This window comes from Bos indicus, chromosome 10 (assembly GCF_029378745.1).
Source record: "Bos indicus isolate NIAB-ARS_2022 breed Sahiwal x Tharparkar chromosome 10, NIAB-ARS_B.indTharparkar_mat_pri_1.0, whole genome shotgun sequence".
In the NCBI taxonomy this organism is placed as follows: domain Eukaryota; kingdom Metazoa; phylum Chordata; class Mammalia; order Artiodactyla; family Bovidae; genus Bos; species Bos indicus.
In genome coordinates this window covers 15,482,912-15,501,430 of record NC_091769.1, presented here as the reverse complement: position 1 = coordinate 15,501,430, position 18,519 = coordinate 15,482,912, and the positions used below count along the sequence as shown (strand labels likewise).

Genomic DNA, 18,519 nt, shown 5'->3' with positions numbered 1-18,519 from the left:
GGTTATGCGATCATCCTAGTCCTTCTGGGCCCTGCAGAGCCCCTCCCCGCCCAGGCCTGGCCCTGGACTCCTGCTTAGCAGGAGTCTTCTGGTCACCCTGTTGAAAGATCTCTTGGTTCAGTGGGAGGGCAAGGGCCAAGTGCAGGCACACTTGCCCGGTTCCTTGGATGCAATGGGATGAACCTCACTCCAGGGCTGTGACTTCAGTTTATTGAGATTTTGAATTTTCAGCTCATACCCCCCACTCCTGGCCACAGGATGAGCGGCCTGGTCCTTATGCTCAGCCCGTGAGGGCTCTGGGCCCAAGCCCTTCTTTGTGGTGTCTGTCCTTTTGGTCACACAGCCCTATCTCCTCTGGGCTTCTTGTCACCAGGATGCCAAGGTCTCTTGAACTCAGTACAGCGCTCAAGACGGGGCTTAACGAGTCTCTTGCCATGGATAGCACAGTATCAGCAAGGCGACCAGTTCCATGACCCTCCCCGGACACCACCTCCACATCTCCTCATTTGCCCCCAGGTATAGCTGTCCAGGGGGCAGAGCTGGACGGGTACTACAATCCCATTGAAAGTATCTGGTGCATATGTGACTAATTCAAGGCTCAGGGAGGTTAAGAGGCTGTCCCAAAGTCATAAGCTGTGAAAGCCACAGAGCCGGGCCCTCTCTCAAGAACTTCTGACTCTTAAAAAGACATGAGTCACCTCAGGTCCTGGTTCCATCACTTAACGGCAAAATCCTTCTGGTCAAGTTTCTAAACTGACCTAAACCTCTGCTTCTGTAGCCGTAAGACAGAAACAGCTCTGTTATTTGCCCAGTAAGTTATAATAAGAATTAAATGAGATAATTGGATAGAGTGCTTGAGGTAAAAAAGGAACTTCCGACAGTTTACTGTTCTTTCCGAGGTAATACCCACCTTCTCCTTTTTTGGCCTCTCCACCCAAGCTATTAATTACTCCTCCCTGCATTTTTCATACAATGCAGGGCATTATATAAAAATGTAAAGAAACTGTAGGGGGCAGAGTTTGGGGCAATGCCCCAAAGGTTTCTATCTTGGCTGTTATTTGTTAGCTGTGTGACTTCAGACTAGTTACTCAACCTCTCTGAGCATCAGTTTCTTTATCTGCAAAGTGCAAATAATATCATCCAAATCACTGAATGCAATGATGTGACCAAATGCTAAGTGCCTGGCAAGGTGTCTGGCATGGAGTGGGGTGACGCTTATCACACGCTAGTCCTACCCTCTCCCTTCTCCTGTAAGGGAGAGACTCTGACCTTAATTAAGTGTTCACTTGGGGAGGCCAGGCTCTGGCAGGAGAAGGAGGGGGCTGGGCTGGGCCCAGGGTCAGGAGGAGGGAGGGAAAAGCTCTGGCCTCCAGATGTGCATGGTTGCCGGGCCTGCTCCCTGGTGGCCTCTCCCTGGGCCCAGGGCCATCCTGGTCTCCCTCTGAGAGGGGAGGGCCCGGAAGGAGGAAGTATTCATTTTGCAGCTGAACGGTTCTTATAGCCTCTTAAGAAATAGAGGCAGGCTTTTTTCTCCTCTGAGATAATTGTTATGAACACTCCACATGGAGACAAACTGTATCCTGTCCTCCAATCCCCAAAATGATGCATTTTGGCCAGTGGGTGAACTTTCTAGATGACAATGGCTAAAATTCAGTCCTTTAACTGGAACACACAAAAAAATACATGGAGGTAGTTTTTGTTCTCATCTCTAACTAGGGTGGGGTGGGGAGCTCACGGCTACATCCTCAGGGAGAGTTGTCAGCCGGGGAGCACAGGAGGCCTCAGGATCTGCCCTGGTGGCCACTGGATACTTGTTCCCATGGGGCAGCCCATCAGGACCTGTGGGAGAGCCACTCCCTATCCCTGTGCCATCAGAGAAAGGATGATATTTTCAGTCTTCTCTGGGTCATCACCCATGTGACCTGGAGTAAGGCACCTTCCTTCTCCAGGCTCGCTGTCCGTTTCAATGAAATGTGGATATCAGCCACACCTACATCTTGAAATCCCTATCAGGATGGAACACCAGGGACAGAGGCTTTGCAGAAGGTGCGCCACTCTAATCAACGACAGACATGATCATCAATATCTCTGCTGAATTCTCCCACAACATTCTGGGTTCACAAGCCATCGCTGGTCAGCTGGTCCTCCTCCATCTCTGAGCCAGCTTTGCTTTCCAGAGCCCAGGACTGGACACATGGGAGGAACACAGCCCATGTTCTCAGACTGGAGGGAGCAGAAGTGGATCATCCCAGGCCTTGAGAAGCTTGTCAGGTCAGGTAGGAATTACTGGTGGACTCTTCTCTTCCATTTTCTCCTCTGTGAAATGAAAAGCTAGGATCTTTTTTAAGCAGAAGAACACTTTCTCTAAATAAAATATGACTCAGAACTCCAAAATTTAAAATGGGCAAAGCTGGAACTGTTTGCATCCAAATCTATCAGGAAACTGGGAGCACCTTCCAGCAATGGTCCTGGGACTGCACCGTGGAACCCAATTTGAGAACCTCTGGTGTGAGGGAAGCGGCCAGAAACCCGCATTTCAGCTGGCTTGGCCACTAACCTACTAGGGACCCTCTAGTAGATCCCTGCTTCTTCCTCTACAGGAGATGGCCCCCCTCCCAGCTCTGGCATTTAATAGTCTTACTGGGTTCTCGCTGGCTTCCAGGTCTTCTGAAAAGATCTTGAAACCACTCAAGAAATTTCTAGCATGAAGAAGCTGGAACACAAGTGTTCTCGCTTAAATGCTTTCTTTCTGAATCTGCTCAGTATGAGCCTCCAGGGATCCAGGAGTCCCTCAAGGGTCTGCTTCTGGATTCTCTGCACCCCACAGCACAGGCAATCTCAGCAGGGGTGCAGGACAGCGAAGGCTGACCCACTGCCATACGGAACAGCAGAGATTACCGATCATTCCCATCACTGCAAACAGTTCCATCGCACGGCGCTAGGAGAATATCAATTAGCTCACAGAAGTCACATCCTAGAAGAAGAGACTCCAACAGAACCTCCACACCAGGGAGTTCCGGCTGGGGGGCACAGGGACCACAGAAGGCCAGGATCTGGAGCCACCGCACTGACTTTCTCTCCATCCCTAGCAAATTCGGAATTCTTAGGTTCCAGGCCAACTCTCAGAGCCTCTTGGGCAAACCCCTCAATCTTCTCAACCATGAAAAGAGGCTTCCTCCCCTGTCATGCTCCACCCTGCCTGCCTCACACCATCAGGGAGCAGATCAAAGTCAAGCGGGAATGAACTCGGTTGGGATGGCGCCTTCTCCACAGACTACAGATGGAAGATTCAGATCAAACATCCACGGATGCTGCACTCTGCCCATCACCCAACACAAGTCCAGCCAGATATGGAGTCTATTCTGGGAGCAGGCTTCTGCCCCGAATCCCGGCAGCCTTTCCTGATCTGCTGAGCAGGACTGGTGGACATGTGAACAGAAGGCTGCCAGTCTCCTCTGCGCCAAGCTCTTCAGGAGAGCTTCCCATCTCCCCTGAGATGACTCCTGAGCTGGGAAGTTGCCAGATTCTGAAGTCCCCAGATTCTGTCCTGGGCTCCCCTTTTTCTAGCTCATCAGACTAATAACAATAGCTTACGTTTATTAAGGGTGGACTGTGACCCAAACATTTTACAATCATTACATCCCATAATCCTTATAATAACCCCAAGGTATAGATACAATTATTATCTCTATTTACAGATGCAACTAAGTTTGTCCAAGGTCACTTAAGTGGAGGAACTGAGATCTGAACTCAGACCTGACACAAGGGTCTCTTGTTCGTTGTTCAGTCCCTAAGTCGTGTCTGACTCTCTGCAACCCCATGGACTACAGCACACCACGCTTCCCTGTCCTCCACTACTTCCCAGAGTTTGCTCAAACTCATGTCCATTGAGTCGGTGATGCCATCCAATCATCTCACCCTCTGTCACTCGATTCTCCTCTTGCCCTCAATCCTTCCCAGCATCAGGATCTTTTCCAATGAGTCAGCTGTTCACATCAGGTGGCCCAAGTATTGGAGCTTCAGCTTCAGCATCAATCCTCCCAATGAATATTCAGGATTGATTTCCTTTAGGATTGACTGGTTTGATCTCCTTGCTGTCCACGGGACTCTCAAGTCTTCACCAGCACCACAGTTCTAAAGCATCAGTTCTTTGGTAGTCAGCCTTCTTGAGTGACTTTCTTGACTACTTCTCAGTAGTGACATGACTCCTGGAAAAACAATAGCTTTGACTATATAGGCCTTTGTCGGCAAAGTGATGTCTCTGCTTTTTAATACACTGTCTAGGTTTGTCAGAGCTTTTCTTCCAAGGGGCAAGCATCTTTTAATTTCACGGCTGCAGTCACTGTCCATAATAATTTTGGAGCCCAAGAAAATAAAATCTGTCACTGGTCTGGTCTCTTACTTTACGTGTTTGCTCCCCAACCACGCTGGATGTTACTGAGAGCAGCAACTGTGTCTTATCCTTCGTCCTCTTTGCTGGGCTTACCTTTATGCTTAATATAGTACTGATGAATGTTTACTAAATATGTGAATGAGTACAGAAACAAGAGGACAGGAAGAAGGAAGAGTGACCCTGTCTCTTCCCCTTAAAGCCTCTAAAAGCCCCCAGATCCGAAAACTTGACTATCTCCTTATGGGGATCTGCAGGCTGATTCCAACTTGTAATATCCAACCTGGGCAGAAAGCAAGGAGAAGGAAGTATCTGCCTCCCTATGAACTCAACTTGTCTTACATGTGGTCCTGACACAAAAAGGCTTTCATAGAACCACAGCCTGCCAGTGCAGAAGAGGACCCTTGGGTCCACTAAAATCTAGCTTCTCATTTCACAGACTGAGGCCCAGAAAAAGGAAGTGACTTGTCCAAGGTCACACAGCAAGGTCACCTGATGACCAATCTACACACTGTAAGCCTACTTGTGGGAAGGTGGGGGGTAAACGGATGTGGGGGGTGCGGTTAAGGGGACTGGATATGGTGCTGCCATCTCTCCCCTGCAGGCAGCCCTGGAGGGAGTGTCTGGGGTGGGCAGGCCCCATCCAAGGAAGCACCCACCCTCTCCTGGGGTTCTGAGTTCTATATTCCTCTGCTCAGGGATGGAGGGGGTGGTGGAGCTCAAAGCACAGACCCAACAGATGGTTTCTATTTGCAGCCGCTGCGCCTGGTCTGTGCCAGACTCCTGACCTATTTTGAGGAACTGAGGGCCCCGCTGGCTCAGGGATGGCCTCCCACTCGCACCCCTTAACCCATGATTTGGCAAGAGATCAGATGGGTGGTTCAGGGCCAATGGAGATGGGGAGTGGAGGAGGAAAACTTTTGAAAATGAGGCTGGGGTGGAGGCCTGCAAGCTTGAACTCCAGAGCATGGATCCTCAAAGTGTCACCTGGGGTGTCTGTGGAAATTCAGGTTCCTGGGCCCCCCGGCAGGCCTGCAGGATCACGCTCTCAGGGAGTGGGCCAGGGACTCTACATTTGAATGAAGCTTCCAGGTGATTCCTGTTTTTGTAGTGTACTGTCTGTGGGCCAACAGCACTGGCATCGTGTGGGAGCTGGTTAGAAATGCAGAATCCCAGGCCCCACCCAGGACTGAAGCAGAATCTGCATGCTTCAGAATCACCCTCGCAGGCTTGTTAAAACACAGATCACTGGGCCTCACCTGATTCAGGAAGTCTGGGGGTCTGGGAATATGCACTTCTAACAGGTTGTCTGGTGATAATGAAGCTACTTAAGTCCCTGTGCTGCAGTACAAGGGGCACTGTGCCCTTTGGGCATCTGTAAAATGGACATAATTCATATCTTTTTTTTTCCCAACGCAGTGTGAGGCACCAATAGAATAATAACATGTGTGAAAGTGTTTTGTGAATACTTTGTGAATTATTATTTTTAAATAGTAAAGACTATGTAAATTATATCAATTTGTACTTCATGAAGTGTTGTAGATGATCTCACTGGCTTTGACAGTCACCCTGACTTACAGCAAGTCAAAGAGCCATGCATTCCTCGAGGGCTTTATTCTGCATCCCAGGATTATCCAGCACAGCACTAGGCAGGCGATAACTGCTCAATAAGGACTGGTGGAATTCAACCCAAGACGGCTGGTTCACTCTCTTTCCAATCTCTACTTCTCACATCCTCTCCTTAGAGGCCCTCTGGTCCCTTGTTAGGTGAGACTTTCATTTTTTTAAAGGTTATTTGATAGTTGGGGCTAAAGGGGGAGCTTTAAGGAGACTCCAGGCCCAGTTGCCCCCCGCCCAGGCTCCTCTCCTGTGAAATGTCCTGACTCTCGGATGAGTTGGGATCCCATGCTGAGAGCACCTGGCCCATCCCCTGGCACCTGGTGGGTGTGTCCTCCAGGCAGAGGTTCTTTGCCAGCAGGATCTGATCACCCAGCTAACTCCAAGCCAGGGCACTGCGGGGCTTGTATGTCTACGCGCAGACCTAGCATGGGCTGATGCTGCTCCCTGTCAACAAAACCTCCTAAAATGATCTGTCAATGTGCTCTTTGGGAAAGGAACAATTGGAGCTGTCCACAGGCGTAACACCATGGGCTTCCCCAGAGCCCTGCAGAGGAGCCCTTCTGCTTGATCCCTGTAAGCAGGAGGCTCTCAGACTGTCTACCTCATAGACCAGGACCATAGCTTCCTGTTGCCTGGAAATGCAGAGAAAGATGGGCTGACAAACAGTCCCTGGGGGAACATGTAATGTGGCCTGGGCCTTCTCCTTCCCAAGAGATCATTTATCTAAACTGCATCCAGAGGGCAGGATCTCTGTCAGTGAATAGAGGAAGCTGGCCCATCTCTCAGTGCCTCAAATGAGAAAGGAAAGGGGCGAACCCTTTACATTCCTCTCAGTCATCTTGGGCATAAGACAGGGCAGTGAGCACACAGCAGGCCACATGCAGAGAGCTTACTTGAGGAGACTCTGCACTGTCCTCCAAGGGATGTGTGTGTGTGTGTGTGTGTGTGTGTGTGTGTGTGTGTGCGTGTGCGAGTGTGTGTGTGCGTGTGTGTGTGCATAAGAGTCACTATTTCCTCTAAGATGCTGGGAACAATTCAAGGGTCAGAGACTGAGGGTCAGAGACTAGAGCAGAAACTTTTTGATTAAATTTCACATTGTTGCTGCTGTTTAATCACTAAGTTATGTCCCATTCTTTGCGACCCCATGGACTATATCCCAACAAGCTCCTTTCTCTATGGCATTTTCCAGGCAGACACTGGAGTGGGTTGCCATTTCCTTCTACAGAGGATCTTCCTGACCCAGGGATAGAACCCAAGTCTCCTGCATAGGCAGGTGGATTCTTTACTGCTGAGTCAACAGGGAAGTCCAAATTTAACATTATTGAGAAAATAAAGTGGCTTTTGTTTGAAAAAACCCTCTGACCAATGACTGTCTTATGATGTTCTGTGCTAGCATGCTAAGTCGCTTCAGTCATGTCCAACTCTGCGACTCTATGAACTGTATAGCCTGCCAGGCTCCTCTGTCCATGGGGATTCTCCAAGCAAGAATACTGCAGTGGGTTGCCATTTCCTCCTCCAGAGGATCTTCCTGACCCAGGGATCGAACCCTTGTCTCTTATGTCTCCTGCACTGGCAGGCGAATTCTTTACCAGGTATGATGTTCTACCTGTCACCAACCGCCTTACAAAAAGAATCCCGGAGTTAATTTAGGACCCACCAAGGAAGGAAGGCTCCATTTGGATCTTTGGCCAGTTCCCCCAGCACAGCACTTGTTCCCCAAACTCACAAGGGACACAGCTCCTTCTAGGTGGCTCCTGGTGGTCCCAGGGGACCTCCAGCTCAGCTCTAGAGCTCTGCCCAGTAGGAGGGACCCACACTCAGTGGTGACAGCCTGCGGGTTTAAATGTGAGCTCCATGAGGCAGTGGCTGGTTACAGAGAGAAGGGCGTGGGGAGGAGGACAGAGAGAAGTGTGAAGAGCACCATTTTTTCTTTCTAAATATGTCACTGTGTTTTACTCCTTAGTACTTTCTAACCTCAACCTTCCCTCTCTTCCTCCTCAGGGCATCTGTTCACCCAGAGGATTAGGATTGTTCAAACAGCAATCTGAACAACTCAGCTTCTAACATCCACTACAGGATCTGCAGCTACACAATAGTCTTAAGCTCCAGACTAGAGAGGTGGTTCTTGACTCCAGTTTCCCTGATAGCCAATGAAGAGAGTCTCCTGGATGACTGGATGGCAGAGTGTCCTGGGCAGACACCAGAAGGCGGGGAAGCCCACTTCTTGCAGAAGGAAAGACAGAGTGAGAAGGAAACAGAGACGACAGGCAGATTCAGATGCGTGCCCTGATCTGCCACATGCTGGGCCTGAATTTCAGTGAGGAGGTGGGTGTGTTTTGTAGGTTGAGAGTGGTGCTGACGGCAGAGGCATTTCTCTCCAACTTCGTGACTGGTATTCTAGAAGGAGAGAGACCACTACTCAGGATGGCCCTGGGCCAAATAAGAGGTGGCCTCTCAGAAGACGACCAAGGGGAATGGTCAGACAGAGAGGGCCAGGCATGCACTCTGGAGCCTCTTTCAGCTCTTGGGTGGTGGAGGGAAGCCAGCCAATCAGCCCTGCACACTCCACAGGGAGGACATGGGAGATCCAAGAGCCACAGGCCAGCAGGAGGTTGCCATGGTGGGGGGCAAGCTCACTGAAGCAGAGGCTGTGAGGAAGACAGGCCTGGGGTGAGATGGACGGTCGGCCAAAGGGCTGAGGGGGGATGGATGCTGATCTCAGGGCCAAGGGAAAATGAACTACGAGTCTGTCCACTGCAGACTCCAATGCAGATGCCCAAGGAATGCCCTGGAAGGGGACACCAGCCACACCTCGGCGGACAGCAGCCAGGACATGTCTGAGGACCGGCCAGAGGTCTCCCTCCCCCTGACACCCCAGGTCACGTAAGCCCTGCTGTCTACATCCCCAGGTGCCATCCTACAAAAGAGTCGGAAGAGGAGGAGCTCTGAACAACGACTCTTGGGAGTCACTCAAGCAGAAGCCAAATTAGCTCAAAGAGGCCGAGTCTTAACATCACAAGACTGTCTAAATTACTGAATCAGACTGGCTCTACTGCACGGAGCTCCACGTATTTCATCACTGTGACCCTTCAAGGTGGGGCTCCTGAATGAGATCAGATCCGCCTTAGAGAAAATAAAGCATCTGTATCTCCTTACACTCTATTATACACAAAATAAACAAGGACCTACTGCATAGCACAGCGGAGAAGGCAATGGCAACCCACTCCAGTACTCTTGCCTGGAAAATTCCATGGACGGAGGAGCCTGGTAGGCTGCAGTCCATGGGGTCGATAGGAGTCGGACACGACTGAGCGACTTCACTTTCACTTTTCACTTTCATTCACTGGAGAAGGAAATGGCAACCCACTCCAGTGTTCTTGCCTGGAGAATCCTAGGGACGGGGGAGCCTGGTGGGCTGCCGTCTCTGGGGTCGCACAGAGTCGGACACGACTGAAGCGACTTAGCAGCAACAACTGTATAGCACAGGAAACTATATTCAATATCTTGTAATAACATATAATGGAAAAGAATTCGAAACAGAATATATATTCTGTGCACCACATGAATGGTGTCCCCTGGAGTTATGCATGGTGGGGGCAGGGGTGCCTGCGAGTCCCTTCACAATGAAGAAGTGGATGCAGAAGCAGGAGGTGGAGTGAGAGAGATCCCATCACCACCACGGAGGCCAGGCTTGAGTAGACAAGACAACCAGGGGGATCCCGTGTACGTGTAGCTCTGAAACGTTGTCCCAAGATTCTGATGCCTGGTCTTGTGGCTGCTCTGGGATCTGGGGAGTCAGCCTGCTGGCCACTCTCTTGTCTTCCATTAGTAACGGTCACAGAGAGAATCTTTCTACCAACAGAGACCCCACTCAAGCAATGCAGAGGGACAATGTCTGGCCTTTTTGGGCAGCTGCCCTCAGCCTCTCCAGCCCCCAGTCTACACTGAAAAGTGTCTGCACTGGCAAGTGGAAGTGTCTCGTCCCTGGCAGCTCAAGAGAAGGGACTCTCCTTGAACAGGCGTGTCAGGACTTTCTCTGCTGTGGTTGCTGGTGTCAATAGGTTAGTGATATGGCTGATTCATGTTGATGTATGGCAGAAACCATCACAATATTGTAAAGTAATTATACTCCAATTAAATATAAAATTAAATTTAAAAATAAAACACACACACACACACAGAGGCCAGTGAATTGGCTCCAGCGGGTCTCTGACCACACTGTCCCTGGGAACTCGCCCTTCCTGCGCACGTGCAGTATTTCCTGGCTGCAGGTCCCAGGGGGCACTCAGTGTACACTTCATGGTCTGAAATGTTCTCTTTACATGTAAAAAGAAGATGCGAGAAGGCTGTAAGCTGGGCCCACATGCCAGCTTTGCAGGTTGGAAAGAGCAGGCCTCTAAAATCAGACAGACCTGTGTTTAAATCCAAGTACCACCACTTACTTAAATAAGCATGGTGACAATACCCAGACTTGACATCCTCTTTTCCCAATTTGGAACCAGTTGGTTGTTCCATGCCCAGTACTAACTGTTGATTCTTGTCCTGCATATAGGTTTCTCAGGAGACAGGTAAGGTGGTCTGGTATTACCATGTTTTTAAGAATTTTCCACAGTTTGCTGTGACCCACAGTCAAAGGCTTTAGGATAGTCAATGAAGCAGAAGTAGATGGATATATATATATATTTTTTAATTCCCTTGCTTTTTCTATGATCCAGTGGATACTGGCAATTTGATCTCTGGTTCTTCTGCCTTTTCTAAATCCAGCTTGTACATCTTGCACAAATTGGGAAAGGAGTACATCAAGGCTGTATATTATCACCCTGCTTATTTAATTTATATGCAGAATACACCATGCAGAATGCCAGGCTGGATGAGTCACAAGTTGGAATCAAGATTGCCAGGAGAAATATCAGCAATCTCAGATATGCAGATGATACCACTCTAATGGCAGAAAGTGAAGAGGAACTAAAGAGCCTCTTGATGAAGGTGAAAAAGGAGAGTGAAAAAGCTGGTTTAAAACTCAGCATTCAAAAGGCTAAGATCACGCCAGTCCCATCACTTCATGGCAAATAGACAGGGAAAAAGTGGAAACAGTGACAGACTTTATTTTCTTGGGCTCCAAAATCACTACGGACAGTGACTGCAGCCATGAAATTAAGAGATGCTTGATCCTTGGAAGAAAAGCTCTGACAAACCTAGACAGCGTATTAAAAAGAAGAGACATCACTTTGCCGACAAAGGCCTGTATAGTCAAAGCTATTGTTTTTCCAGTAGTCATGTATGGATCAAAGAGTTGGACCACAAAGAAGGGTGACCACCAAAGAACTGATGCTTTAGAACCGTGGTGCTGGTGAAGACTGTTGAGAGTCCCTTGGACAGCAAGGAGATCAGATCAGTCAATCCTAAAGGCAATCAGTCCTGAATATTCACTGGAAGCACTGATGCTTAGGCTGAACCTCCAAAACTTTGGCTACCTGATGCAAAGAGCTGACTTGTTGGAAAAGACCCTGATGCTGGGAAAGATTGAGGGCAAGAGGAGAAGGGGGTGGCAGAGGCTGAGATGGTTAGATAACATCACTGACTCATTGGACATGAATTTTTTAGCAAACTCCGGGAGACAGTGAAGGACAGAGAAGCCTGGTGTGCTGCAGTCCATGCGGTTACAGAGTTGGACATGACTCAACAACTTAACAACAATCACCACCACTTACTAGATATGCACCATACTTTGGACAAGTTCCTTAGCTTTTCGGAATTTGCATTCTCATCTGTAAAACTGGAGAAAAAGAATGCCTACCTCTCTGGGCTGCTTCCATCCTCTTGGTCTCCCTCAGAGTATCCTGCACCTATATAGAGTCAATAGCCAATTGTTGGGTAAGTGACTGGATTTTCGGGGTTGGAGGGAGGGAGTCAAGCATAACTTTAGAACTGTTCCATGACTCTGCCATCTGGGTATTCCCTGAGAGCACTGGGACAAGTGCCTGGAAAAGGGTGTTGTGGCAGATGCTCCAGACTGGCTACATGCCAGCCATCCCCATCCCTTTCCACCCACTTCACTACAGGAGGGATACTCACTGTTCTAGCATCCCCCACACTTAGGCTATACCTAAGTGTGATACCCTATCACCCAGTTCAGTAGGGGACTCTTGGGAAAGGTTTTTTTTTTAACTCATTAATCAAATGAGAGACATAAAAGCTCTTTCTTACCAAACTGGCTGATATAGTGCTTCCAGGCTTTGTTAGCATTTGGGAACGTAATGCCTGGAGCTGTGGCAGCCTTCATGGGTCCATGAGGTGATGAGCCCCTGATCAAAAGCTAACATGATAAAGATGCAGAAAAGGATAGAAAAAAGCTGGGTTCTTAATGACACTGAGTAAGTGAGTGATAGTCACTCAGTTGTGTCCAACTCTTTGTGACCCCAGGGACTACAGCCTGCCAGGCTCCTTTGTCCATGGAATTCTCCAGGCAAGAATACTGGAGCGGGTTCTCATTTCCTTCTTCACTTAATGACACTCAGTTCAGTTCAATCACTCAGTCATGTCCGACTCTTTGCAACCCCATGAATTCCAGCACACCTGGCCTCCCTGTCCATCACCAACTCCCAGAGTTCACTCAAACTCACGTCCATCGAGTCGGTGATGCCATTCAGCCATCTCATCCTCTGTCGTCCCCTTCTCCTCTTGCCCCCAATCCCTCCCAGCATCAGAGTCTTTTCCAATGAGTCAACTCTTCACATGAGGTGGCCAAAGTACTGGAGTTTCAGCTTTAGCATCACTCCTTCCAAAGAACACCCAGGGCTGACCTCCTTTAGAATGGACTGGTTGGATCTCCTTGCAGTCCAAGGGACTCTCAAGAGTCTTCTCCAACATCACAGTTCAAAAGCATCAATTCTTCAGCGCTCAGCTTTCTTCACAGTCCAACTCTCACATCCATACATGACTACTGCTGAACCACAAAACCAACCCTAAACCACCTCTCTCCAGGCCTCTTGTTCAATAAACTGTGAATATGTCTAGAGCTTGAGTCATTCTCGATTGGCTGCTTTTGTTACTTACAGTCAAAAGCATCCCAACTGATAGAGATGTAGCAGAAAGAGCGAGGGTAGCAGATGTCTCAGTATTTGGTCATTGCCTGTGACCTGCCTCCATGAGGTCTCCACGTTTCAGATGCTCTGCCCCCACGACCAAGAACCTAGAGATTATGAAGAAGCCTCATCCATGCCTGGCAGACCCATCTCTGCCACAGGGTGAAGAAACCACAGTCCCTCCATTCCCTTTCCAGGTTTTCTCTCCTCTCTCAGTGGAGTTTCTTGGGATGGGCTGCTACCTCTGCCTCTTGTGCACTTGCAGGAAAAGTTGCACAACTCAGGGGGTAATAATGACGACACTGGGGGAAAAAAAGCACTCATCAGACTCATACTGCCGGTTGCTACCCAACCACCCACACAGCACCTTCCCATCCAGCAACACTGTTGAAGCTTACAAGGAAGTTTCCCCTACCATCCCCACCCCCCATTTTCTTTATTCCACTGAATGCTGTCATTACTACAGAAACCATGAGGAAGGAGGGTGGAGATGAAAATGAGGCTATGTATGTAAAACATCTGGCACAGTGCCCAGAGGGGTAATGAGCAACCGCAGCACCCTGTTTTTCCCTTTCAACAGAACGGCTGCGGGTGACAAAACATGGCCGTCGGGGATGCGTCTGGCAGGGGGCCCTCCCACTGTCCTTCTCGGTTTTTTAAAAGAATTTACTTACTTATGTATTTTACTTTTGGTTGCACTGGGTCTTCACTGCTGCGCGGGCTTTTCTCTAGTTGTGGCAAGTATGGGGCCATGCTCTAGTTGTGCGTGGGCTTCTCACTGTGGTGGCTACACTTGTGCAGCACGGGCTCTAGGGGCTCAGACATTGCAGCTCCCAGGCTCTAAAGCACAGGCTCAACAGTTGTGATTCATGGGCCCAGCTGTTCCATGGCATGTGGGATCTTCCCAGATCAGGGATTGAACCCATGTCTCCTGCGTTGGCAGGTGGATTCCCATCCATTGTGCCACCAGGGAAGTCTGGGCTCTTGGTTTTTGAAGTGCTTTCTCCTTTCTCTCATGGTATTCACACCCAGCTCCTTGACTCCCCAGTGAGTTGGGGTCACAGTCACAGGGTCAGGGTTCTCAATTAGCCTTTTCTTTAGCCCCATCCCAAAGCGCTGGATCTGGTCCCCACCGAGGCTGCTCCTGGTGCCGACCATTCTAGGGCCCCCATCCACTTCGTGAGCACAACACAGAGTCCGTGAAGTTGCTGGGTGCTCAGCGTTTTCTTGTACATCACTGCATCTCAGTCCAGGCCCAAGGTTGGGTTCTTTGCTTCAGGCCTCCCTGGTCGCTGTGGAAATCAAAGCTGAGGTTTCCCTGAGTGCCAACCTACTGGTAGCATCTGGCCTCTGCAGCCTCACCTCTGCAGATACAGTCTCTTTATTGACCCCATTACGGGAGTCAGACCACCCCAGTCTGTACGGTGCTTTGGCGAGAACAGACAAAGGGGCCCCTTCCTCTCGGCAGATGCAGCTCCAGGCCAGAGCCCATTGCTCCATGGGTAGAACTCAGGCTGGATCGCAGCCCCAACTGCTTCTCGGCCAGGTGCCCTTGTGCAGGGCACAGCTCACACAACTCTGCATGGCGGCCATGCACGGAGCTTTTCCAATTACCCTCCGGTGTTTCTGACCTAAATGTTATTCTTGAAACTGATAACTCTAGAACTTTTGACATGGAGCATTGACAGAACACCAAGACCTGCCTAGTACCCGCCAGCACAATCCCACGGCTAACACAAGTTGAAGTAAAAGCACCTCTGCCACCTGGTTCCAATTCATTCCTCCCTGTCCCACCTGGAGGAGAATCACACAGCTGTCCCTGGGGACACAGAGGGCCCTTCCTCCTGTGTTAGCATCCCACCCTGGTTAGAAGTCTTCCTCTACCATTAACCAGCTACTGTCATGGACCAGTTGCTTTACTTCTCAGGGCTCTGTTTGCAGGGCAAGTGGAGATAACAGTGGTGCTTCCTCATGGGTTAGATATGAGGATTAAGTGAGAAAATGCAGGTAAATTGCTGACGACATTATCTGACACATACTATGTGATTCCATATATGCAGCTACTGCAAACCCTTTGACTCAGCAGTTCCTACTTCTTTGTCTGTGACATGGGTAAAGCGATATGTTGCAAGTTTTAATGTTTTTGACAACAGGTAGGATTCACTGTGTGTTAGGCACTGTAGTTATAATTTCACAATATTAACACGTCAATCTCACAGCACTCCAATGAGGCAGGTGCTGTATCTTCCTGCAGGAGAGGAAACGGAGGCACAGTCACTTGCCCAAGGTCACCTTGGGAAGCGGAAGAACGGGGATTCAAACCGAGGCCTTCCAGCTCCACTGGGTGTGTGCTTAACAAGTAAGCTGTGGGGCCTCGGTGGCTATTGTGCGAACTAAATGAGATAATGCATGCGAAGTGCTTGGCACGGAGAAGCCACTCAATATACGGTCATTATGCTAATGAGGCATTACTCTTGAATGTTCATCATCATTATTACTAATATATGCAAAGTGCCCACCAAAATCAAGCTGCCTTTTCATCTTTCTCCCTCCCTCCAGCACTGAGGCTGCTGTGTTTTGGTGGTGGGTGGGATTCCTGGCACTCTTTGTAGAGGGTTTCCTGCTGGGTTTCCAGTTTGGGGGCAGGGAGAGATTTGGGGTACAAAGGAGAGGGTGAATAAACTCCCTCAGCATAGAGCCTCATCGAGCCAGTGATACCTCAGACACACAGCAAATCAAGTTGGTCCAAGAAGGGGATGCTGGGAGGTGGGGTAAGTAGAGGGAGCCTGGGGGTCTGTGGGATGTGGAAGCAGATGGAGGGAGACCAAGCTGCCCCTGCAAGATCCAACTCAGCAAACTATAACTGAGACACCTAAGACCATCTCTGAGGCCCAGTGCAAATGCCCCTCCCTCCAGGAAGCCTTTCTAGATCTCCCCGTTGAATCAACATCTTCCTTCCCTCTGCTCCAATAATACTTTTTTTTTTTTTTTTTTAACTGTACCATGTGGCACTTGGGATCTTAGTTCCCTGACCAGGGAGTGAATTCATGCCCCCTGCATTGGGAGTGTGTAGTTTTAATCACTAGACCAGGGAAGTCCCTGCTCCTATAATACTTTATATTTCTAGCCCAACCCCACCCATATAATGCCTACTTTGTTTTAGATTCCCAGCACAAAGAGGCCAAATGTCTCTGACCATAGGCTTCTGGAGAGCAGGGACCAGGTCTGTAATATCTGTATCTCCCGCAGGGCCTTTCATACAGCAGAGGTTTAATGAGGGCTTGTTAATTGAATGGTGAATGAATAAGACACACCTCCACCTGCTTGGGGCCTCTTTCTTCTGTGGACTCATCACTGCAGAGCAACTATGTGGTTGGGGAGACTGAGTTGGCCTGAGAGGTGAACAACGTGAGGGCCCAGTGAATGTGGGGGGATGTGGGTGACGACGGCCTCGGTTTCCACCAACAACAAAGGCTGGGCCTCATCAGGAGGAGGGCAGTGTCCCCCAGGTCACCCTTCCTTCCCTGCCTTGGCTCTGGCCAGTGCCCAGTCACCCCTGAGTCACCCCTTCAGGCTGGGGGTTCTGTCCAGGCCCCCCTCCCTCCTGCACACTTCCTGCTCACATCATCCCATCCCACCCAAAGACAAAGACCAGACCAGACCAGCCCCTCTCACCAAACCATCACTCTGGGTCTCCCCTCCCACGAACTGTGCTGCAGCCACACTCACCTCGTCCCGGGCACATGGTTACTTTCTCTTCCCAACCCCGAAATGGCCCAAGGGGACTCCTGTCCTCTTCTCTCTGTGTCCTGGGGTCCCACCAGTCCCACCTCTGCCACACAGCTCCAGTGCCCTCTCCACCAACTTGCTCTTCCTTGCTAAGATCCTTCCACACTTTGGGTCCCTTCACAGGGATTCCAGGCACATAGAGTAAGGTGCCCCACCCTGATGCATTGCTTTTCCTATGTTCAGATCTTGCCTCTAAATTTCCTGAGGATTAGAATGGTGCCTTAGTCATCTCCAAATCTCCCTTATGAAACCCACACAGAACAAAAATAATGAATTCACAAAATAAAAGCAAAACAAATAAGCAAGCAAAAATAAAAATTAATAGTAAGTAATGGAACAAATAACATTCAGGCACTGTTAGAAGCAATTTACGTGTATTAACTAAGTCCCGATTATCTTTCTTAGGCTGACATTATTGTACCCATTGTGCAGATGCAGGAATGGAGGCAGAGAGAAGGTTAAGTAGCTTGCTAAGCAGGCATTAAAAGATGCTTGCTCCTTGGAAGAAAAGTTATGACCAACCTAGACAGCTTATTAAAAAGCAGAGACATTACTTTGCCAACAAAGGTCTGTCTAGTCAAAAGCTATGGTTTTTTCCAGAAGTCATGTACGGATGTGAGAGTTGGACTGACGCCGGTTGAGAGCCGAAGAATAGATGCTTTGAACTGTAGTGTTGGAGAAGACTCTTGAGAGTCCCCTGGCCTGCAAGGAGATCCAACCAGTGGATCCTAAAGGAAATCAGTCCTGAATATTCATTGGAAGGACTGATGCTGAAGCTGAAATGTCAATACTTTGGCCACCTGATGCAAAGAACTAACTCATTTGAAAAGACCCTGATGCTGGGAAAGATTGAAGGCAAAAGGAAAAGGGGATGACAGAGGATGAGATGGTTAGATAACATCATTGACTCAATGGACATGAGTTTGAATAAGCTCTGGGAGTTGGTGATGGACAGGGAGGCCTGGTGTGCTGCAGTCCATGGGGTCGCAAAGAGTCGGACACAACGGAGTGACTGAAATGAACTGAACTGAAGGTCTCACAGTCTGCATGATGGGACTGGAGGTTGGACCCAGAAGTCTGGTTCCAGGGCCGATATTCAGAGCCCTCATGGCTCTCATCTGTAATTGCTAAGGGACTCAGTGATTCGGTCCTCTTAGCTGATCTGTAACTTCCCCAGCAAGACTGGCAGCTGAGGGGCTAGGGCTATGGCCCCAGCCTCTGGTCATACCTCCAGGCCACTATTTCTAAAGCAGTAGTTCTCAGCTCTTGCAGCACCTTAAATTCACCTGGGAAGGTCTCTTTTCATAAGTACTGATGCCTGGGCCATCCCAGCCAAGGAGACAGAAGGTTGATGAGGGGGTCTGGGCATCTGCATTTTTAAGAGCCCCGCTCAGTGACATCTAAGAGCCACTGCTCTAAAAGTGGTGATTGCCAGGGGGACCCCGGCTCGATTCTGCTATCTCGTCCCCTCACTCAAAAGCTGGCAGTCCTGCATCTGTTATCATCCAGGCTGCTGTTTTCTTTCTGTCCATATCACTCCTCCCCAGAGGGCCCAGGGGAGGTGAAAGAGCAAAACTCAACCTCGTCATGGCACCAGGCTCCCCTGCATGCAGCCACAGAAGGCTTTGGGATGGA

General features: G+C 49.4%; 1 protein-coding gene across 3 annotated transcripts in view; it reads right to left on the bottom strand.

The window, feature by feature from the left end:
* The window catches only part of CORO2B (coronin 2B), a 148,457-nt gene that overhangs the window by 76,927 nt on the left and 53,011 nt on the right, over positions 1-18,519 (bottom strand). The window lies entirely within an intron of this gene.